Source organism: Erithacus rubecula (genome assembly GCF_903797595.1).
Source record: "Erithacus rubecula genome assembly, chromosome: 3".
NCBI classification, from domain to species: Eukaryota; Metazoa; Chordata; class Aves; order Passeriformes; family Muscicapidae; genus Erithacus; species Erithacus rubecula.
In genome coordinates this window covers 121424462-121448872 of record NC_136689.1, presented here as the reverse complement: position 1 = coordinate 121448872, position 24411 = coordinate 121424462, and positions in this window count along the sequence as shown.

The window sequence follows — 24411 nt, the reverse complement described above, 5'->3', positions numbered from 1 at the left end:
TGTTGGCAGACTATTCGGTAAATATTTTCTCTGCAGGTCCATGAGTCATCTGTGTAGTAAGTCACAGCCAGAGATACAGGGATAATTGGGAAGTGGGTCACTGCATGAGTCTTCTCTCTGGGAATCAGGGTGAAAAAATTCACCCAGAGCATAAGTCTAGTGGTCCTGTTCTGTTACCATGCATTTACACCCCTGAGCTGCTTTATCTAAATTTGGCGATTGATTTGTGCCTCCCTGCACAGTGTGTTTAGCTAACTGACACTCTAATATTATTGGACAGACTGTTTTAGTTCTTAACATGAAAGCCTAAATGTTTGTATAAATAAGATATCTGTAGATTGAGTCTCCTCTGGAGATCAGCTGGCTCAACATGCTGATGAAAATGGTAGAATTATTGACCAACATAAGAGTTATTTTAGATGGCTCAGGACCTTGTCTGGAAATTCTCTGGACCTAGAATGATAGAGTCATGGAATTTTTTGAGTTGAAAAAGGCATTTAAGGTCATTGAGTTCAACTGTTATCCTAACAATAACAAATCCACTACTGAACCACGTCCTTAAGTGCCATATCTCCACATCTTCTACAGATAGTGATTCAAACACTTCCCTGGGCAGCCTGACCAATGCTTGGCAGCCCTTTCAGTGAATAAATTGTTCTTCATGTTGAATCTAAACCTCCATGCAATTTAGGCTGTTGCCTATTGTCCTGTCACTTCTTACCTGGGAAAAAAGAGATCAACCCCACTTGGCTACAATCTCATTTCAGGCAGTTGCATAGAGAGGCTTCTTTTCTCCAGGCTAAACAACCCCAGCTGCCTCAGCCATTCCTCATTAGACTTGTGCTCCAGACCCTTCACTAGCTTTGTTTCCCTTCTTTAACCTCAGCATGAGATCTCACCTGTGCTGTGTACAGGAGGAAAATTACTATTCCAGTTCTGATGACCACACTATTTTTTGCTTCAAGTCATTGGCCTTCTTGGCCACTGGAGTACATGCTGGCTCATGTTTAGTCATCTGATGACCAGAACTCCCAAGTCTTTTTCTGTTGTGCAGTTTTTCTGTCACTTTTGCCCCACAGCTGCATGGACATTTTAACCCAAGTGCATGCCAAGATGGAGTGCCATATACTCTCTGAGCAACCTGTTCCATGCTTTGGTGATTTCCATCATAGAGAATTTGTTAATTTAATCTAATTGGAATATCCCTTGCTCCAGCTTGTGCCCACTGTACTTTCAAGGTGCACCTCTGAAGAAATTGAATCCTGTCTTCCTTATCCATGATATAGATGGATAAAGCATATGTTCAGTGCTCCAAAAGAACTTAGACTCTATTCCTTCTTCTTTTTCATCTTCATGCTGTATTTATTACCTATTTTCATTCCCTCGCAGCCTTCCTTTTTTTAAATACACATTAATTGTTTATTAATGAACAAGATACATACCATTTTTACAAGCTAAAATACTAACAGCTGCTACCCTGTATGAAAGGTGGTTGACAGTCTCTTTTCTCTAGTCTATTACTGCTAATAATAAGAATTATTACTGCTTTTTGTTCAGTTCACAGTTGTATTAACATTACTGATGTCTGGTAGCAAACTAACTGGTTTCTCTGGTCATTACTCTCATCATCTCCTCTCCTGGGAATGTTCATATTAGCAGTCATAGTCCTTAATCTCACCAAGGTGCAGAATTTTTACTCACTAAATCATTTCAATGAATTATTCATCTCTTTCAGACACAATCTTTGCAAAAATCTTTCCATGAAAGCCTTTATCACATATTTCTCTAACAAGGGTGGCTCGTCATCCTAATGTAAGTTGCTTTATTTTAATTCAGTATGATCTGAGGCTAACATAGATATATTACAACTCTTTTATGATATTTTAGTCCAACTCCTCAATTATATTTCTGTGCCACAGCATAAATAATCTCAGAGTTCATGTAAAAATGTGAACATTGGGCTGGTCTGGGCAAGCATCTTCACTTTCAATATGTCCTTCCTGTGTGATCATCAACAGAAACAAAAAAACTCCTGTAACTGATAATTTCCCCTTTCCTCCTTTTAAAAGCGCCAAGTTGGGGTTTTTTTTGTTTGTTTTTGTTTTTGTTTTTTGTTTTTTGGTTTTCTTCAGTGCTTCAGTTAATCAACAATCTTGGTTATTCCAAAGTTGAACCAATATAGTTACCCTTCCTAGAGCAACATTAAGCAATTCAATGCTTGATTAAACCTTCTTTTCAGTGCAGAATTCAGCCTAAATAAATATAACCTTTAAGATGGTTTACTAAAGAGATGAGAAGAAACAAGCAAAAAAAGGTTTGTATTTTATATTATCCTAATCCTGCACTGAGTTCCACAGTTGAGATAAAATTAATGGATATGTATGTTTTAGACTGCTTATTAAAGTACCCTATCTCCAAAGGCATTCTGCACTTTCACTTTGAATAAAAAATTATGTATAAATAAAAAAAAAGCCTTGATTTTTTTTCATGCCAATATAAGTAAGAAATGTTTTCTTCTGTACAGAAACACTATACTTTATTTCAAAAGTTAAGTGAATATTGTATGTGTTGTTCAGTTTTGGAATGGTAGGACATTTTCAAGCTAGATGGTTTGCAAGACCTTCAGGAAATATTTGTCCACTCAGTACCCCATAACAGGAAGAGTAAAATCTTCAAAGAGTTTTATTTCATAACTCCAGAATAGGATTGAGGAAGAGCTTCAAAGCTATGTAAGAGAACCAGACAAGTACTTGGTGAATACTGTGGAGACAGGGGAAGTGGAAGATGGTTGTGACACTTGTATTATGGCATGCTGCTGTTGTGATACCTGAGGAACAAGGCCAAAGAGAAGTGGAAGACCAGGAGGAACCAAGGGTAGGTCACTACTACAGATAAAATCTCAAGGGTTAGATGGGTGACTGAGCTGACTCTGATGATATTTTCTTTATATCCCTTCAGAACTTTGTCATCTGGAATCAAGCCTTCTATGTCTGATCTTAAAATACAGTCAGCCAAATGTTGATAGTGCCTTTAAGAATAAAAGGTTTATATTTTCTTTATTCTATTGCTAATATAAAAATTACAGAATTGAAATGCAATTCAGAATACCCAGCATACAGCAAAAAGCTGCAGGGAGTGCTACACTCTGTTCTGAGGCTTTTAGTACTTAAAGGAGATTTTAAAATATGTGTTTCTCATAGTTTATATATTTATTTCATGTAGCATAGAATATGAAATTGGCTGACCTCAGATACAGAAGTTTCAAAACTGGAAAATGCAGAATTTTTTATCTATTATCTATATTATCATGAATGCTGTTGTTGTAAGCATAATGATAACAATATAAGAAGTTACTTTAGCACAGAACTCTAGACCAACAATGACTGTGATCCTGAGTCCGAGAACTGCTAAGAACTTGTGAAGCTTCTGAATTGGCATGGAAGATCATTAAAACAGAGCCATCAAAAGATGAATGTGTTGTAATGCAGTACAACTGGTCATTTTAACATGTCTTTCTCTAGAAGAGATTGATTGTGAACGATTGAAGCTCAATCCTCTTATTTATTCCTTTTCTTTAACTGGTTTCCCTATTAGTCCATTCTTTCTCAAGGTTAGTGTAAACTTTCAACATGCAGAAGTTCATTCATGTCAGTGAAGATGATAGTGGAATTTTGCTTAAAGAACTTTCTCTTCTTATTTTATTTTAAAAACATTTAAAAAAATCATTCAATCCAATAAAATCAGCATAAAGGGAAGCATGCACACATACACAAAGAAAAAATAGTAGAAACCTCTCTTAAAAATAGACAGCTCCAAAATCTACAAATTCTCTAAGTAAAGATCATCAATTATCTTTACTTGGCAAATGAAAGGCAATAACAGTAAAATGCATATGAGCACCAACTGTGATGTGAAATTTAAGGCTCTAAAACTTCATTAAAATCAGACTGGTAATGATGTACCATATGCACTGGGCTGCATTTGCCCGAGGATCTCCAACCTGTGGCTCATTTCTTCTGTCACAGCACCTCTTTATAAGAATGACTCAGAGTGCTTTGTTGAAGTGCTTAGGGGCTGACAAGCAAGGTAGGTGTTTCAGAAATAATCATTCGCTTCATTATACCCTGCTGGATTATAGACATTTTCTGTTTATAGGAGAATCCTAGGCTTTCATTTCTAAAGTGAACTGAAGACATGAAACAAGGCTGTTAACAAGTATTCTGACAATTTATGCTGTCTGAATAGGAAACTGATTTTTTTTAAGTAAAAGGGATTTTTAATAGCCTTTTACAGAAATAACTGATAATGAATTTGGATAGTACATTTCAGAGAGATTACAAAAATATATTAAACAGGTAAGAAAAATCATAGGTGAAGGGCTGCATGTTTCATTACCAGCTCTTAAGCAATTTAGTCCCCATGTGCTTATTTTATTATTCTGGTACTTTAGTCTCTTATTTGTAGCTCACCTTTATAAATTATTCAGAACCTTTTCCTTTTTTAATGCTTTCATATATAATCCCCCCTTAATGCTACAGCTTGATATGGCTATATGTGGCAAGTAAAATAAGTGCTTTTAGATGAACCTTCATCTTATTATGATTAAAGATGAAAGAAAGCCCATGCCAAAGCAACATTAAGCTAAATTCTTTATATGTCCAGCAAAATGAAAACCTGTTGATACCTAAGAGATATTAATTATGCTGAAATTAATTTGATATCTGGTCATACCCTAGATATTAAAAATTAAACATTTGAACACAGGTGAAAGCACCTTTAAACACTGACATATTACAGAGATGACTGAGTTCTCCCAAGAGATAGGCTGGTCTGGGGTCTGGTGGGGATGTGTAAATTGTCTTCAGCATGTCTGGAAGTTGCAGACACTCAGAAATGGAGAGAAACAAAAGCAGGAGCAATTCCTGGCTTGACTGGTTGGTTCATTTGCTTCCAACATAGGCAACCTGCTGACCAGGCTATTTATCCACAGTAGGAAAGCCTGTGTTTAATCCCATTTTTTGAACAAGGAAGGGCCTTATCCACTCAGAGAAAAGGATGGGAAGAGTGCATGCCTCTGGCCTTGTAGTGCAGTAAGGGGAAAACAATGCCACCTTAACAGCTGACACACTCACTTAGGGAAGAATAGAGCCATATTGGACTTAGCACCATCTGCAGTATCTTTCCTTTCCTTTTTCATGTAATGAAGTAATTAGGGAATACATTTTAATTTTGCAGAAGTATTTTCCATATTTCAAGTACTTTGGATATTATAAAAAGAATTTAAACACACTTTCCACAAGTTCTTTTTTTTGGTTGCCTGTAGAACCATTACAACATGTGCAATCTAAATTTTTACTGAGAAATAAATTTCAGATGAAGTTTTGAAGCTCTGGTGATCATTTGGTATTAAAGGGACATCACAGGTGAATAATTCCTCAATATGTGGTGTGGTGTTACTGTTTTACCTTGTGTTTAAACTGAATGACCACTGGTAAAAAGAAATACATGATAGGAAAGAATTGGACTATGCATTTTCCAGTTCTGACTTTTCAGCCTTCTAGAAAAGTCTTTACCAAAAGGTTATTTTAAAAAATAAAAACGTTCTTTCATCCTGAAATATTATAATTAAACTTTTGAATAGCTTCAGGCTTTGCTATACTTTTATGAATCGATTTATAGTTTAAAGAAAATGTTGAAGGGGCACGTAACATTTATATGCTATGAAGAAGTGCACACAAGCAATGGTGAAATGCCTTTTGACTCTACTGGCAAGTTAAAAGTGAACAAGCTGCTAAAAGAAAAAAAAATGAGCAGTGAGTATTTATATTTCATCTACATTCGCAATACCTTTAAACAATTACAAAAATAAGCAAATTCTATTCATGAAAATCAGATTTGTTTTGTTATTGCTGCCATGGTGTCTAGCATTATACAGCTGCCTGTAAACCCAGCTGGCCAGAAATCTGGAGATGAGACTGAGAATCCTCTGTTCTCACCACAGTTGGGTTGGATACTGAGGGACTACATCACAGTATTTGCTATGTTAACATAGAATTACCCCAAATGGCATTCAGTTCAAACAGGGAGAGAAGCTGTTCCTAAAAACTGAAGTTAAATGATGAAAAAAGAATAAACATCATACAATATAGTGTGATGTTCAGTAGTTTATAATATAGTGAAAATGTAGAAGGGCACTCGTGATTAAAGTCTTGAATCAATGTTTGGAATATCCAAGACATTAGTTTAAATTATTGATAAATTAATCACTGTCCTAATTCAATTTTAGATCCTTTGATTGGAGAAATGTTGAATACAGTAAAGTTCTAGTTCCACTGCCAGTTACAATCTGAGCTCTAGCTAGTGGGAAAAACAAGTGCAGAGGTAAATGAACTATGGATTAATATTTGCATAGCATAAAATTAAGCATTCATTTAGTTGACTTAAGCAAAACCATCATCCTCACTGCTGCCACTTGAGAGCCCTGGATAAACCAATGTAGATTTATAAATTGTTATTTTCAATATGCAACAATGTTTATAGGCTGGTTTTATATCCTTAAGAAAGCAAAGTAGGTACCAGTTGAAAAAAAGAATAGTTGTAAAGAGAAAAGTTGAAAAAGTTGAAAAAGAGGATATTCATGATTTAAGTTTCATTTTTCATTTTTTATTTAGCGCTGTGTCTTTTTAAACGTGTGTGTTCTTTCTATGAAATGTGGAGTTTCATATTTAGTCATATAAAATAAAGAATAATACTTCTCTTTTTATTTGGTAGTCTTATCTGGCTACAGCTTTATCTTTGCTCTTTTCATTATTTCCAAGACAAACAAATAAACAAAAAACTAAAAGCCCCAGACTTTTACACATTTTTTTCCTCCTGTGTTGTTTCCACAATCCTAACAAGCATTTGATACTGAGTTCTGTTGAATGCACAAGATCATAATTTTTGGACCTGAATTTGGTCCAGAGTAATGAATATTTTGCTTTTTGTGATATGTTATGTTAGATATGTCAAATAAGCTTAAATGTACAATTTTTACATAAATTAATCTCTTTATTTGATCTTCCTTTCCTTGATGACTTTAGTAGGATTGCTCAGTAATATTAAAAAATACTCCTAAAACCTGACATTTTCTTAAAGACTTAATAGCACTGTTCAATTGGTAATGGACAGCACCATGTCACAGATTCTGTATGTATTTCAGGACCTGGTAATTTACATTTTTACTATATACAGGATGCCCTAAATGGAAAATTATTGGAGACATCTCATGGCAGGGTTTCTACTGCTTATACCATGGTCATCATTTAACAAGTGTATAGGAAGTATTCATTAATTCTTCAATTAATAGATTTTTTAGCTTTCAAACTGGAGATCTTTCTGAGCAGCTGTACACTATAAAAGTATTGATCCCATGACTAAAGCAATTTTGCTTGAAGCAAATAATCTTGAAATAGAATATTTTTTTTTTTACTCTGACATAATATATGACCACAGGAAGAAATACATTAACTTGCATTATCTGCTGTAACCAGATATTTTGGTATTTGTCATGGATTTCAAATTTGAAAGGAGTTTGATGACTGGCTGGGTAATCAAAGAACATCACTTTGGGGCTGCTAAACATGCTATAAAACATTTAGTATTATGAATGAAAAAATTAAGCTAACTCTTAATAGATATATCACAAATGCCCTGGTAGTATTTAAATAGTAAATAGCTAAAATTCAATAAATAGATCAATAGGTAATTGATGGGGAAGCTGATCCATCTGGGTTATTATATGGCAGAAACTTTCTTTAGAGAAATCCTGCCTAGAAAAGGCAAGTGTGCTTTTCAATAAATCTCATAAATCATTTTGACAATGAACACTAGAGATTATCTCAAATTGCAAAATTCACTTCCAAATCTGGACTGTATCTCACCAATCTTCAAAAACTTTTTTTTTTTTTTTTTTCCCTTCTTACTATAAATAGAAGACCAATGCATGAAAAATAAAGTTTTTATGAAAGGACAAAATATGCAGCTGCATAATTTGATCTTTTTTTTTTGTGCATTCTCAAATGTAAAATCAAGAACTGCTATCCCTGTGAACTAATGTCACTTCAGAATGTAGTACAAATCACTGATGCTTCTCTATTGCCTCATGTGACATATTTTTATGTCTTGAGGGCAGCACAAATCAGAGCTTCTTTTCTCTAGGATTGACTTACACTGTATCTCAACAATCCAGAATAAAATATAGCTTGATGAGCTCTGGGAAAACAGATTTACTTAGCAAATACAACTTCATAATCACATCATCAGTGTTATCTACTTTAAAATGAGCCCCCAAAGAATATCTGTCCCCAAAACCTCAGATGTAAAGAGGAACTAATAGATTTTATTTCACCTCTTGTAGATAATTGGTCATCCAGTTTCACACAGCTATACCTGCAGAGTCTAATAAGTTTTCAAGGGTAAAAATTCCTTTCTCAGTCTGAATAGAACTTTTCATGGTACAGGGAATCCTTTGCTTCCCAGTACCGTGCTTTTGCAAGTGTTAATTATTCTCATGTTTTTCCTCTCAATACTAAAATAGAAAATAAGATAGTAAAATTCTGGTTTATTTCTAGCTAGAGTTTTAAAAATCTTTTTTTCTCTAGACACTAGTTTTATACAATGTAATTTCTGTGCTAGACAAAAAAAAAAAAAAAAATTAAACCCTATCAGATTATTTCTCAACTGTCCTTACTCAGGATAGTAAATTTGTGTCATTGTTTAGGATTAAGTGAGTAGGCTGGGCTCTTTCAAGCTTATTATGGTATGGTAAGTATTCTCTTCAGCCCCTGCAATGTTCTGTCTACTTTTTTTCACAGACTCCAAGAAGTCAATACGTGCTATTTAACATAGATATCAAGACTTCGTGTTCTCTCATTAACAATTCTGATGCCAAAAATGGGAAAAATAAATTGATCTTCTAATTCTATATAATCTATTGTGCCTCATTCCATCCACTCTTTTCACAGAACCAGACTGGAAGCTGATAATGAATGGTTTACTTTCTGGATTTTTAAATGAAATAAAAAATACATTCAATGAAACTGTGTCTTGAAACCACTTCAGCAGCTGATATTTATATATTGGTCTACCTAACATAAAGTCTTTCCTATTATGCCAGCCACGATGACTTACATTTGCAGCTCTTGCATGTATCAAAGGTTGAATGAGTCATCAATAGCTTTGGAAAGGCATAAACACTGCAAGAATTGTGACAGCTGTCTTCACCCAGGCAAAGGTCAGCTCAGCTTTGCCAGATCTTGGAATGACGTCAGTGCCACACATAACTAAACTAAAAATCATCAGAATGACATTTTTCCAGGCATTCATTGTTCTTCCCAGCTTCTTGCAACAGTTTGACACAGTAAAAGGAGGGAGACATAGAAAAGCAATTTCTTAGGAAAGCTCTGAATGTAATTCTTGAGGAATAAACCCCAAAAAGATAAATTTTAACAATTGACGTGTTTTTTGCTTATTTTGGCATCAATACAGCATAGAAATTCCTGATTACTCCTTCTCTCTGAAGCAGATTTGAGCACACCTACCATTTCTCCAGGATCCACCACACACTTGATGAGAAAATATAAGGGCATCCAACTTACTACATCATATTGCAAGAAATCTGCGACTATTTTACAGAAGAATCCAGATTTTTATTGCATTATTTTCCCACCTTACATTTTCCCATTAATTTCTCCTAAAATTGATTTCTCCCAAAATTCATCTCTTCCAAAATTTGGACAGTACTTAGAGAAGTAGAAGATCCACTGGGAAAAAAAAAAAAAAAAAAAAAAAAAAAAAAGGGAAAAGAAAACTACTTAGGTTTCATGACTTAGAATTTCTTTCCAAAAACATGCAAATGGAAACAACTCTTGTAGTTCAATTTTGCAGTCCAAGCTGAATGACACATTTATGTTAAAAGGTCCATTATTTATTTGTGTTCGGGTGTGTCTAAATGGGTCTAAAATGTACTTCATAGCAATGATATTTATTTGGCTGTTTCCATCTGGGTAAGGACTAGAGATAAAACAGAAAATAAAACATCAAGGACAATTAAAAATGTTCATTTATCATTAAAACAGGATTCATCATATACCATTTCATCTTTTGGATGAATTCCCATATTGGATTTCATTCCACTTTATTATCTAAACATTTTACAGTAAACCAGTTAAGCAGCCCACATAAACTCCCACAAGCAAGATTATTATTATCACCCCTAATCTTCCTGTCTTGTCTTTCAAGGAGAATCTAAAAAAAAAATCCTAGATATTCTTCATTGCTGCTTTGAGTGTCTCACAAAAAGATCTCAGTCTGATAGACAGGGAACAAGTAGTTGACAAATAACTTGCTACATTCTCAGATGTCTGTGTTCTCTGGAGAGCAGCATTATACTCTGAAATAATTTTTAATGGGCAGAGATGTCCTGATGTCAAGTCTTACTGCCTCCTATTGCCAGCTCCAGCATCCTGCTTCCTGTGCAGTCCTTACACCAAAGACTATTGCTCCAAGTGCAATAATGTGGGTCTGGGGACACCAGATATGTGCTCCCTGGAGCTGTAAGATTTTCTCCTATGGCTCAGCTGTAACAGTTGATGCATAGGTAAAGGACTTAGTAAGCTTCTGATTCCAAACCCATCAGGTTCATATTGTGATTGTAAAATTCATGTGATTTATCAAAACAAGAAGTGGCACTGCTGAATGAACACACAGATATGGGTTTTCATATGGGCATTACTAAGCATTTCTTGATGAAGGAGACATCTTTACTGAACTAACTGGGTTATGCAATAAGACTAGAAGTCAAACTAAAGCTCATGATATAATTTCAGTATACCTCCTGGTCTCATTAATTAAATTTTATATGATTCTGTGCAGTACTTGTATTTTAAGCAGCTCTAAGTAGTCATAATATTTATATTTTGATCTAATTTCTACGCACTCCTCTAGGCTGATTTAATTGATTTCATTTTTAAAAACAGACTTTCCAAATTATGCCCTAAGTCAAAATCTAAGGTTGAACTTCATATAGCACTACAGAAAACCAGTTCAATGCTCCCCTAATTAAAGAGGAGAGTACCAGTTTTAGAGGGGCAGTAGCAGCTTGGTGAGCTCTTACATGCCAGAGATACTGGGTTAATTGTCACCATGCCATGTCAGAGGCAATCAAGACACAGGTAAAGGAAGGAGCTGCAAACTGGAGATAAGAATAAGCCCAAATCCACAGCAATCACTTATTTGGCAAAATTTAGCTTGCCCTAAGATACAACAGCTCATCTGACCCCAGTACTTTTTCTTGTCTTGAAAATAAATGTACTGTAAATTTAATGGGAACATGATACTACTCCTGAAGATACTTAGTCAGATGTGTGGGTATGTGAGAAATCTACAATGCTAGACCCCCACAGACAAGATGAGGATTTCAAATCACCTGTTCCTTCTTTTAAAAGGATTTATTAATTTATGCATTTATAAATTTGAAAGGATTTATTAATTTCAGACAGAATAAGAGAAAAGGAAAAGTAGGTCCTCTGGGAAAATGGTAGTTTACCTCTTTTCCATAATGTGCAATAAAAACGACTCTATCCTTCATGAATCTTCACAATTCTTTCTCTGGTCTTTCTGTTCTAATTTTCCCGGTTTTTTTTCCCCATGGAAACAGCAGTTAGATTTTTATCCTTATCCAAGGGAAGGTAAAATTTGTCCATCTAATTAAGAAGTCTCTGGCCAGCCTTAATGAAAGCTGCATGTTCTATTACATTACATCAAAAATCATGCCTATTTTGTTGTCATATGCTACTATTGCATTTTTACTTCTGAGCCTAAGGAAATATTTTCTTGAAATCCCATGAAAAAAATGCAAACAAAATTGGCACAGAATCTGATCATACTGTGAGTGGCCAAGCATAATTTGCTTTTATATCATTGATTTATAGCATAATTTTGTTTTATAACAGATAATAGCATGCTGAGTTTGGCTGAAGCAAGTACTAAGATTAAAATGAGGATAGAAGAGCCTCCATGCTTACAGTAGGCTAGGTAAAATTCGAGGATTATTCAACTTGTTTCTAGATGCACAGTGATAATCAGCTAACTTCAAACACAGATGCTGAAACAAAGAATTAGGCATTGACATATCTGAAATATTTTGCCTCCATGACGAAAACAGTGAACAAAAATATGGAGTGAAAGCACGTGAGCTCATATACACACAAAATACACTTTGTTGTGAACCATTTTGCCAAGACTTCTCTAAAGCAGACTGAGTCAGTTTGTAAGGGGCACACTGACACACACTGTGCTCCCATATTTCAGGAGTTAAATTCCCTTTATAATATAGTCATATCTCATTCTCCTCTTTTTATTAAAAATCATGGCTAAAAGTTGCTGCAGGCATAAGATTTAACAGGCTGCTCGTAAGGACTGGCAAGTTCCAGCTGAAACCCAGAAAAAGGTAACGAAGCACAAACTTGATAGGCTTTGATAAATAACTTTCCTTTTTTGAGATTAGAGTGGCTGAGGTAGTTAGTGCTTTGGAAGTGAAAAAAGAGAGTTAATGTAAAATAGAATCTTGTTATGCTTCTATTTTGTTTTTTTATTACAAGACAGATAAAGCAATAAATAGATCCATATGAATGTTATTTGGTCACTAGCAACTAAATGCAAATTTTGAACTTTAAAAGAAAAGGAACATATATTTATATCAAGGGTAATTTTTACTGAAATTAGTACTTTCACTCTTAAGTCTGGATGTCTTCTTTAGTAAATGCAACACCATATTTATTTCTGAGATTTTTTTATGAAAAGACATTTCTTATATTTTCAGTCCTTTGCAAACAAAAGAGCTTTCAGCTATTATAAATCTGATGACTGCTTTTATCCTCTTCATCCAGATTTTTCTGAAGGAAGTTAATAGAGGTCATCTAGATAAATTATTACCCTGCTGAATTGGAGGACCTTTTGATCAGTAAATAAAGCTTCAGAAAAAAAGATGTTATGGTTAATTCTAGCTGGATTGTGGAACTGTTTTATCAGGAAAAAACATCCTATGTGACTCAGGCTTGAACTGCTTTTTTGCTATAAACTTTGTGTAAAAAAGAACGCATAGATGAACTACTCTAGAAGCCCATCATGGCATATAACTGCTGTAATAAAGATAAAAATCACACAACATGTAATTTATTTCTAGCTTTGTTGCATTAATTATGGTAGTAACTAAAACCCAAAACCCCATTTTACTGAACCCTGTAAAAACTGATGACTGAAGAATATATCTGTATTATTCTGACTAATCTCAAAGGAAGATACAGGCATTAATGGGAATTCTTTTTAGAAAAATATTAAAAAATTATGGCGTGTTGTGTGAAAAATAATGTAGTTGTCTTTCCATTAAACTAATTTCCAGATTTTTGTAATCTCCCATAAAACCTCTTTCTTAATCATCACATTTCTGTATTTTTCTAGTTCTTTTGCTTCAAGTGACATTTTTTCTTTATGGGACCAAACATAGGCTACTTAACTTTAACACTGAATAGTATGTTCTAATGAATGGTATGTCCTAATGAATATCAAAGAGTTATCATCTCCATAAAGTTATCCAATGATGATGGCCACCTGTGTTCTCTAACAAGGTTTCAAGGTCTGAGTTTCATCATGCTTCATCAGCACTTAGATGGTCCCCTTCTGGATCTCTCTGGCTAATACCATCTTACCCTTTGCTATATTGTCTTTTTGACATTTAGTAGCTGTACTTGCATTTGAGATTGAGTTCACAGTGGCTTCAGGTAGTAATCTACCACCTGAGTTACTTTAGCTTATCAACTCTTTGGTGGTGAGACTCTTTATGTTCTGCATTTGCAGAGTGTTATGATAATAACACAAAAGACGAAAGCTAATGGAGTTCACAGTGGCGCAAATCAGGGCAACTAAGCTTTCAAAAACTTTTTGGCTGACATAAATGGAAGAATATCTAATTGTATTCAAGGTTCTGGAACTAAAAATTCCAACTGGAAAAAAATCCCAACCATTATTATAAGAAGGGAAGCAAGGTAACTGAAGTTAGTGAGACATCAGTAAGGGGGAAAAAATAGGGAAACAGAAAATTTATAAATATAAAGACAAATTTCACTAAGAAACATTGATCCCATTGCAACTTTATTATTCTGGAGAAAATACTGGTATCTACAATTAACTAAGATGGAAAGAAGAAATAACCACAAAATTACAAAAATTGTTGTTCTTTAAAGAAAAATAGAAAAGAGAAAAGCAAATTGGCTCGTTAATTTTCCATAGTTTTCTTCAAACCAAGTATTTGCTGCAGTATTTTTGAAATCTGGTAAAGAGAAAAAATGTTTATTATATAAACATTCAGGCTTTTAATCACCAAAATTTGCATAATTTAAAGAAACAGAGATTGTAGAATTTGCAGTCCAATTTTGGGGCTGATCTGGCAATGGGCATGGGATGACTTCAGTGGTTTTCTCATGCCTATGGACAACCTGAAACTAGCAAGCAATGAAGAAGAGAAGGCCACTGTGAAAAAGCCCAAATCAAGGTTCAGGGTTTCACATGCAACTTCACTGAAAACTTGGACTGTAAAATGAAATGAAAAAACATTCTATCAAGATGAACAAAATTTTGTGAAACGTAAACTGCAGTTGTGATACTGCTCATTCTTTAGAATTTTGGAATGCAAAAAAACCAAAAAAACCAAAAAAACCAAAAAAAAAAACCCAAACTAAATTCATCACACAAAATTTATTTGTCTCTTTTCAAAAATACTAAAATTGGATGGTCTAGATTGGAACATGGATAAAATAAAGTTATGGTTATTGAAAAAGGGGTTATTAAGAAAGAGATTGCTGTGTGTGGTCAAATACACAGATTACTTAGAAAAAGGTGAGTTATTCACAATAGTTGTCTTCTACAAGTACAGTTTTAGTTGCCCTTTCAGAGCAGAGATTTAGTTAAAGATGTAGGTGAACATGCAGTACTGCAAAATATATACATCCCACAGAATGCAGTGTAGGTTTGTGGTTTAGGAATGGTGTTCCTTTACTTATTGTGAAATACAGGCTAAAAAATGTGGTAAAAGATATCTTTAAAGGGTTTGGCATAATAAAAAGCATCTGAAATGACACCAAGGTTCAACTTATTCTAGCAGTGTGGAAACATAAATAAGCTAATTAAAATTTCCTGTATAATTACAAAAAAAAAAAATTAACATAGAATAACAGAAAACTTTATTATTGTCATTAATTTTAATAATTATTACATTTCTATTTCTATATTCCAATTAGTCTATGTTTGAAGTTTGTAATTTATGGACATTAGAAAGGTTCTATACATCTATAAAATTCTGTAAGAGGGTATCAGTTTCTTAATATTATGTTATATACATTCTAACACTATTCAGTATTTTTTTTTTTCAGAATAGATATCATGCATATTTCTAGCAACAAGAAATTATTTTTGTTGAATTTACATCTTTAATAAAACACTCAATTTCTTAATTTTAGATCTTCTAAATTATTCCTGTGGTTTCTGAGACAGAAACTCATGTAAGTTTTTGTGTAATTCTTGAACAGGCAATTTAAATATCTTCTATTTATATTAAATTTACAGGGGAAATAAATATATTGAAAAATAGTATGAAGATATTTTTATTACATCTGCCTACAAGAAATGTTTGAAAACCAGTGCATTTAAAGAACTGACTTTCAACAGCCCATAAAGATTATTAAACTGCAAAAAGCTAAATGGATGTACAGAAAAAGCTACTTCTTTCTTGACTTACTAAATGGCATTTTTGTCCCTCTGGTGTGCTAACATTATATCAAATTAACTTCCATTTGTCAAAGTTCTGCAAGTGATGTCCTAAAATACATCTGATTTATTTTCATATAGACAAATTTGCCATAGCACTGAATTAAACATAATAGGCTTTATGACATATTTGCTGTTTTTTCTTCATACAAACAGAAGACTGGCCAGCTTGGGGCTAGTCTGTGTAGAGATGATATGAAACATTAATGTGCAGCAGTAGAAGGAATGATGATTCAGTCTGTAAGGTAGTTAGGTTAGTGCTATCGCTTCCAACCATGAGTGTTTTTAGTCTGAAATAGTTACATAAGAATACTGTATCTTAATTATTCTCTATTTTTAGCAGAGGGAGGGATACAGAGAGGTTCAACTTAATTTCCAAGAACATTCTGTTTGATCTAATTTCCATGCACGGTGAAATCCTAAATTCCTTAAGAAAACCAAGGCAGGTCTATTTTGTCACATTTGAAATTTTCTGTTTGGAAAAGCAGCCTCCACTGGCAAAGAGATTAAAATTCTATCCTTTGCAGCTGGTTTATAGCAGGAATATAAATGTGCTTCTTATAGGAGTCTCTGGCAGTCTGCAAAAGAATAATGTAAAACCTATCATAGGTCTCTTATTAAGACAGGCTGAGAGAGTTGGGGAGGGTCAACCTGGAAAGGAGAAGCTCTGGGGAGAATTTCAGTACTTAAAGGGACCTAAAAAAAAATTGGAGAGGGAATTTTCAGATGGACATGTAGTGATAAGACAAGGAAGAATGGTTTCAAACTGAAATAGGGTAGGTTTAAGGGTGATATTCTCCCCCACCACCTTTATTCACAAGGTTGTGAGAACCTGGAAGAGGTTGGCCAGAAAAGATGTGGATGTCCCATCTCTGGAAGTGTTCAGGGTCATATTGGATGGGGCTTTGAGCAAGCTGCTCTACTGGAAGGTGGCAGAGGTTTGGAGCTAGATGATCTCTAATGTGCTTTCCAACTATGATTCTAAGTGTGACCTGTATTTAAAACAAGCTTTGAAGAGAAAACTGAGTCAGGATACTCTATGAAATAAATTTTCTGATAAACCTGAACTCAAAATTAAACTGAGAACTAACCGTAAAGGCAATATTAAAAAAAATTTGCTTTTGTCTCCTCAGTAAATCAATTTGTCTATTTCGTGTTTCCTATAGTTAAAATGGAATATAAAATGTAGCAGATTAAGACTTTATGGAATTTGTAAAACTGACAATGACCTATTGCTCTGTGATTTGGAGAGAACTGTCTGTCTGGCAATTGCTTTCTTAAAAAATCTTCTTTTTTGTAGCAAACTGAAAATAAACACAGAATAAAAATAAATAAATAAATAAATAAATAAAAAAAGGTGTGTGAGCCTGACAACTGAAGCTGAAATGTGAATATTTGCACATAATAAGGTAAAGTGTTTTCCTTGTAGACATAAAAGTAGCCCATAAGACAAAATGAGGAATTTATTATTTAAGTGTCAGAATGTGTTGTCTATTGTTATCAATTTCTATGCAAATGCTTGCCTAGGAACAAGAATAAGCAAGGTATTTGGGGATCAATCTTATGTTTACTGCATTTCATAATAAAACTTAAATAGATTTCAAGTGAATTATAGATCAGACTCTGGAAAAATACCAGTAACACACCTGGCATGGCCAGCCAGAGAAAAGTTATTGAGATGAAGGGGAATCTAAAGCTTCTAAGAAGCCTGGTTATGAGGGTGTGCATCTTACAGGTTCCAGTACTTGTAGTCTGGCTCATCTTGCATCTAAACATCTTCCTACAGAGAATTACCAAAGCTGTCCTAGCATTTGTAATATCACATTAGTCCTTCACAGATAAAGGAATGGCAGGGGTGGGAGACTGCTACCAGCAGTCCTGTGAGGAAGTGGTAGACAGGATTCATGAGGAGAATGATATGAACAAAAAAGAACACAAAATCAAAAGAGCAGGGCTTAAGCAGACTCACTTCAAGCACTAGTGTGTTAGAAAGAAAGTACCAGTAGGCAGAGAATGGAAAAAGCATCCAGACAGTTTCAGGGAAATAAGTATTCTGGGGGGTTCTGTCTGAAGTGCCTGCACACAAGTTGTCGCAGGAAAAGGGGAGATTTTGCTCCCCTCTTAGGATGATTGGGGAGATTTCTTTGACCTTTAGTGTTTGATTTGTGTATCAGAACCTTAGGGAAGTCGAAACTCTCATGTCCAACCAGTCTGTCTGCATCCCTTTATGGGGACCCTTCATTGAACAGTCTCTGGATCAGAGGGCAGTTCCACTGATTTATTCAGGGAAATACACCAACAGAATAAGGGTGACCCCTCAGAAGGTATTCCCACTTCATGATCCCTTAAGAGATCTTCCATTTTGAGTACACTCCCCACTGATGGCAACTTCCAAAGCCCCTGAAGTACTCATGCTAACTGTTTACAAAATAGCACTTCTTATTAATGCAAAATTATCATAGGTTAAGCTTCAAGGATTACCAGTGATAGTATCTGACTGTAAAAATGTATTCAGAGCAATACACAGACAAGGTCTAATTCCCAGTAAAAGCATTTAGCATGCACAGAGTAAGGTTGTTATCCAACAGGAATGTCTACAGAAACAAGACAGGTTCAGCTCATTGACTGATCCCAGAAGTTATGATGGACTCTTCCCAAACTTTTCATCTGTTTAAGCATACTTTTATTTGTTTACTTTGAGATGGAGCTTGAGTGAATCTTGTCATACCTTTGTAACTGATTGGTGTAAGTGTCCCTTTTCACTCTTAAAGATAGTCAATAAAATATAAAGTGCATGCCCAGTGAGGGGTGGTTGTACCTTGGAGGCAGGTAACTTTGGGATGGACACATGATTAAATATTGCAATTAGACTATAATGAGCCAAGTTAATCTGAGAAGAGCAATTTCAGCTCAGCAGCAGGACATCCTATGTCCTTTAGATGACTGGTGCTATTGGCTGCAAACTGCCATCGAGTTCCCCTACCTCAGAGATTTCAATATATCATTTCTATACTGTTATAACTCTGATAGAATGTGAATATAACTTCTCTGTTTCCTCTAATTTCATCCTCAGCCATCCTTCCACACAAATGCACACAGTGTGGGAAATAAACACGAAGAACTAGAGATGTGTGGGTATTTTTGGGGCTATGATCTTTCTGGGATCACAGAGACATGGTGGGATGCCTTGCATCCCAGCTTGGAGTGCTGGAACATCAGCATGTGAGTATGTCAGTGGCAAAAGGAAGATTAGGGAAAAGGTGTTTGTGTGAGTGAATGGTGCAGGAGCCCTGCTGACAGAGGACATTGAGAAAGGTGAGACACTGAAGGCCTTCATTACTTCTCTCTTTACTAGTAAGACCAGCCTTCAGAAGGATTATATAGATGCAGAGTCCCGGGAGAAAAATCTGGAACAAGGAAGACATACTGTTGCAAGAGAATCAGTTCAAATAATATTTAAGCAAACTTGTCATACTTAAGTCCATGAGCCTTCATGGGATGCACCCAAGGGCTGAGGGAGCTGACTATTTGCCAAAAGATTTGTAAATCAAAGATAAAGCCAATCCTTTCCTTATTACTGAAATATAAGATTTTTTTAAAAAACACCAACACAGGACTTGAAGAAGCTTGAGCAAAATAATTGGTCTGCAGAATGAAATTGTACAGAAAATGGAAGAGAAGGGAGTCTGACAGAAGTAGGTAAATGTGCATACATATAAGATAAGATATGAAATAAAGAAGGATTAGTGTATGCTAGCTAATGAAAGCAAAGGAAGTAAGAAAACAATGTCTGTACATACTTAGAAGAAAAAGAGCACTGAGAAGAGGTAAAAACTCTCATAAAAGTACATTAGGGAAGAATTTTAAAAAAACCTCAAAAGACCGAATTATTATATAATTATTTTCACTTTTTTCTCTTTAAAAATGATGAAAGAGTATAATATAAGAAATAACAATATGAAAGCATATTATGCAAGAGGCAGAAACAGTGATTAATGATAATAGCTGGAGAGACTGAGACCAAAGAGTAAACAGGGTATCTGCCCACATGCTGTTTGAACAGTGAATAATTCATAGAGAACAATCAGGATCCCACTGCTGTGAAAATTATTTTAGGATCCACCTTTTGCAGCAGGAAATTGCCCTAGCAGCTAATCTTTAAAATTATGTTTACAGTTCTCTTGGACAGAGGGAATGTCAGAAACTGTGTAAAAGAAATGCAGTGAGTGGTAAATTACAGGACCAGTAGGACTGAGAGATGTAAATTACCATTGCTCACGCCTTTCATACTGAGAACTCTGAAAACTAAGCCAGGTTTGTTAAATACCAGCTCTTAGCTAGTCAGATGCTGAAGGTTTTGAAGTTTCCTTTACTTGTGACATCCAATTAGTGTGACAACACAGTTCTGAAACATTTGACCATAGAACATCTAATGCTGAGAAATCTTCAGCATCTAAAACTTCAACTTCTCTGTTATAATTGATCTATGAAAACAGTTCTCTATAACAGATACAAAGAAAGAATGTGGGACTGAAGCTAAATGTGACAAATTTCTATGGCATAGTTTTTTTGAAGACTGGCATAAGAGTATTTTATTGACATCTTTCAAAAATTCTGCGTGTAGCTTTTCTTATACGTGCAGATGTATATGTATGAATGCATTCATATTTATGCATGCACACTGCTTTTGCTTTTACACTAACATAACCTAAAAAGTTATACCTGCAAAGCTGTGCAGCTATAGGTCTTCTTTGACTAGTACATCCCTGTAAAACATAGTAAAGTTTTCCTTGCAGTAGAACAGAGAGTAATGCTTTGAAAATTATGAAAATCTCTAAATAAAACAATTCCACTCTGCCATTTAGCAAGATAATTAAAGAAAAACAACCCCAAGGTCCAGTCTATTAATTTCACTAGTGTCTTCATATCTTATTACAGAAGCATTCTTCTTTTGTTTTATTCTTTAATTTATGGTAACCTTTTTATAGGGGATCCTTTATTTCAAAATCTAAACTGTAAGGATAGGAAAGGTAGTGGCATCTAGATATATGTTTCTAATGGAAAAATGTGAAATGTTTCTTTTCAATTCACTGTACCTATTTATCAGTGAATGAAACCAGTAACTATGAAGTGTTTCAATAGCACAGTGGATGATTAACATTTAATCTGATCTCATTTAAATCATTCATATAGATTAGTTTATATGAGATTCATTCACCTGTCCTTATGCTAGTAATTTTAAAAATAACTTGTTGCTTGTCAGTCTGCTAAATAATGAATTCTCATCAGTTCTATATTCCCTTGAGAGTTTTTTGAAATGCAATCTATTATGTGAAATATATGTTCCTGATTAAATAGAAAAATGATATGAAAATATTAGGTCTAAAATCATGGTGTAGTTTTTAGAATCAAGCCTTGCAAAAATGTTTCTGCTACCAGTGAGCAGACATCTGACCTTCCCAGTTTCTTGTGAATTTCTGCCTAATCCCTTTCCCTCTTCCCTTTCCCCCTCCCAACTCTCCTCCTGCCCCTTACCAGGTAGCTGCCAACAGCTGACTCAATATATTTCTTCTCTGCTTGGTGCCCTCTTTCCTCTTTAGCCCTTGCTGCATGCAACCCTGAACATATTTTGTTTTGGAAAAGAGTTTTATATCTTGAAGAAATTCTAGGTTCCACAAACCAGGAGAGTGCTGCTTCAGAAGAAGAACTGTCCTGAGTTTGTCAGCATCCTCACTAATCCTGGTTTTCTTTGACAACAGAATCACCATGACTTTTTATCAGCTAATTGCTTATGGTCTGAAATAAGAACAATTTGATGTGTTATCTAATGTAGAGAAGGACACAATCAGTCCCATGCCAACAGTTTAGCCATAACCAGTGAACATGAGAGAGTTCTGATAATTTTTAAGATTTCGCCTGTATTGGCTGTTGGCTGTAAATCGTACAAGCAGTGAAGGACTGCTTGATAAACTGCCTGAAATAATACAGAGGCTGCTGAACACATCAAACGTTGTATTTTCAAAGCAGCAAAAAACTAAGTCAGAGTTTAGTGGTTTGTATTTCACCATTACTATTTTTAGAAACACATAAAACAGCCATGTCTATATTATACATTGTCAGGCTCAAATATAGGTCAGGCATCAGAAAATTTGTTTCCCAAATCAAAGAAAAGTTTTAGTGCCCCAGGTCTTCAAAATTTTTTAATTCTGATTTAATCCTAAAATAGCAAAGAATTCTTCTAACTAAAACTATAGTAAATTTAGGATGCTGAAGTTATAAACACTTCCTTTTCATATCATAATCCAGAATCACAGATGCTTTAGCCAGAAATCTTACCTGCTGGTTTTTAGTATACCTTTCCTTTTAGTCATTCAATTAATTCTTGGGATTTTTGGGTCAGTCCTAGCCTACTCTTTTTCATTGTTTAGTTCACTCCATATTTCAATCTACCAAGTCAGTAGTCCTTGTGCTAATCACACAGAGAGAGGCTGCTGCTAACCTTATGTAATATGGGTTTACTGAAGGCAACACAGGGGTGCACCTTTGCATCAATTGCAGGTCAGATCCTGTGTCCAGGAGACAGTGTACATGCACTCATTCATGGCATCAACTTAGATGTATTAACATAAATGCAAACAGCTGGAGTGTAAGTTCTGTTCTGAGCTTTCAGTGTAACCTTCTTTACCCCCTTTGATTTCCCAAGCCTGCACAATCTGGGTTTCACATTAGTTTGAGCTGAGACTACTGTGATGATCAGTTTTCTTCCTGTCCTTATAGCTTCAGCTCTAATTATGTGGTCCTAAATCTTTTCTATATGTAACCTGAGTGGTTTATTTGACTTCTTTGTGAAGCCCATCACGAGCAAGGAGGAAATTAATTCAGCAACAAAACAAGTGAGTCTCTTTTGTTCTGGTGTTGACACAAGTAAGAAAGAAGACATTTAGGGAGAGAGCATGATTCATATTCTGAGCTCATAATGCACAAATACACAATTTTTTTTCTTTATTACACTATATAAATATTAGCTCAATATAACCAGTATGACATTTATGCAAATGCATTTCATATGATCATTCCACATTCTCAGTGATTAGATTTGCTTCTTCATCCGTTTTATGTTTTGTACTTTCTGCATCCAAATAGTAATCATTCTAATTTCATTGCATATTTTACCTGTTTGGTGTGCATATCCAGAGAGCAGACACTTTAGAAGAGACAGAAATAGAGTAACATGGGAACACTTGTCTTCTTTATCTTATATCATTTTTCTGGGTTGTCTGTTTCAAAAATCCTGACTTCTCCAAAAGTAAGGGGAGCAGAGAAGTACACTGAAATGATTGAAAGACCTAAACATGTGCCTTTGATACAGATTCTGACATCTTTGTATTAAAGTTAGCTCTTTTACTTTCGTAATACTTTTTATTTCACTCATCTTCACTCCTTCAGGATGAAGGATTTTCCTTCCCTCTTTAATCAGGCTTTCTTTCCTTTAATTGCCCAGTAGAATACACGTTTTTTTTTTTTTTTTTTACATCAGAAGATATGATACAAAAAAAGATCCCTAGGTAAAATAAAAGCTTTCTGAAGTAGGAATCGTGAGAGTATTCAAAACTGAAGATAAATTTCTTCTGCACTTCATGTTTTTTCATGCCAAATTCTGCCATATTCTAGGCAACAGGGCATTTTGACCTACAGTCATGTTCAGATCCAATGAGAACGACATCTCTCAGTCAGCATAAAGAATTGACAAACTTAGAAATACAGAGATAGAGATAAAAAAAAAAAAAAAAAAAGTCCAGAAAAAAAATTATGACAAAAACTTACAGTGCAGCCTACATTATTATCTGAGTAGCTTATCTTCCTGCTATACACACAATTGTAATAAACTAGATTTAGAAAGGTTTTAACTTGCATTGATAAAACATTCCTTAGATTCTTAGCCTTGTGTTGGATAAATGTTGTTTTCATGTACATTTTCACAGGAGAGCTACATGACATGATTTTTTACTTTACAATAACCAACACCAAAAAATGTCAAGACAAGCAAATAAGTGATAAACTTATTTGACATCTTGGAATCAGTGTTTCATAAATGCTTTTACAGACAGAAAAAAAAAAAGTTTCCTTAGAAAATGTAAGCCTTGTGGGTTTTCTTTCCCTTTTTCATTTCTTCTTTTCCTTTTTTTTTTTTTTTTTTTTCCTGAGACTCTTAATGGGTCTTAATTTTTTTTTTCCAATTAGTTTTTATCTTTATATTTATCCTACATTCATCAGTTATCATAACTTGAAACATCACAGACAAAGATGATGTATCCAAGTTCTTAATTTCTCAATGTTTTGATGAGTTAGATGAAGGAGATGCAATCACAACACATATAAACCAGACTCTACTGAATCAATATCCCACATATGATACTTTATGGACTAGGATATATGGCTTTTATTTCTTAGCCAAATGTCTGAAATATTATTTGAATAAAACTTCCTACAAATGCATCTTAATAAAACAAAAGGAAGTTGTTCCAATTCATTGGAATAAAAAGTAGAAAA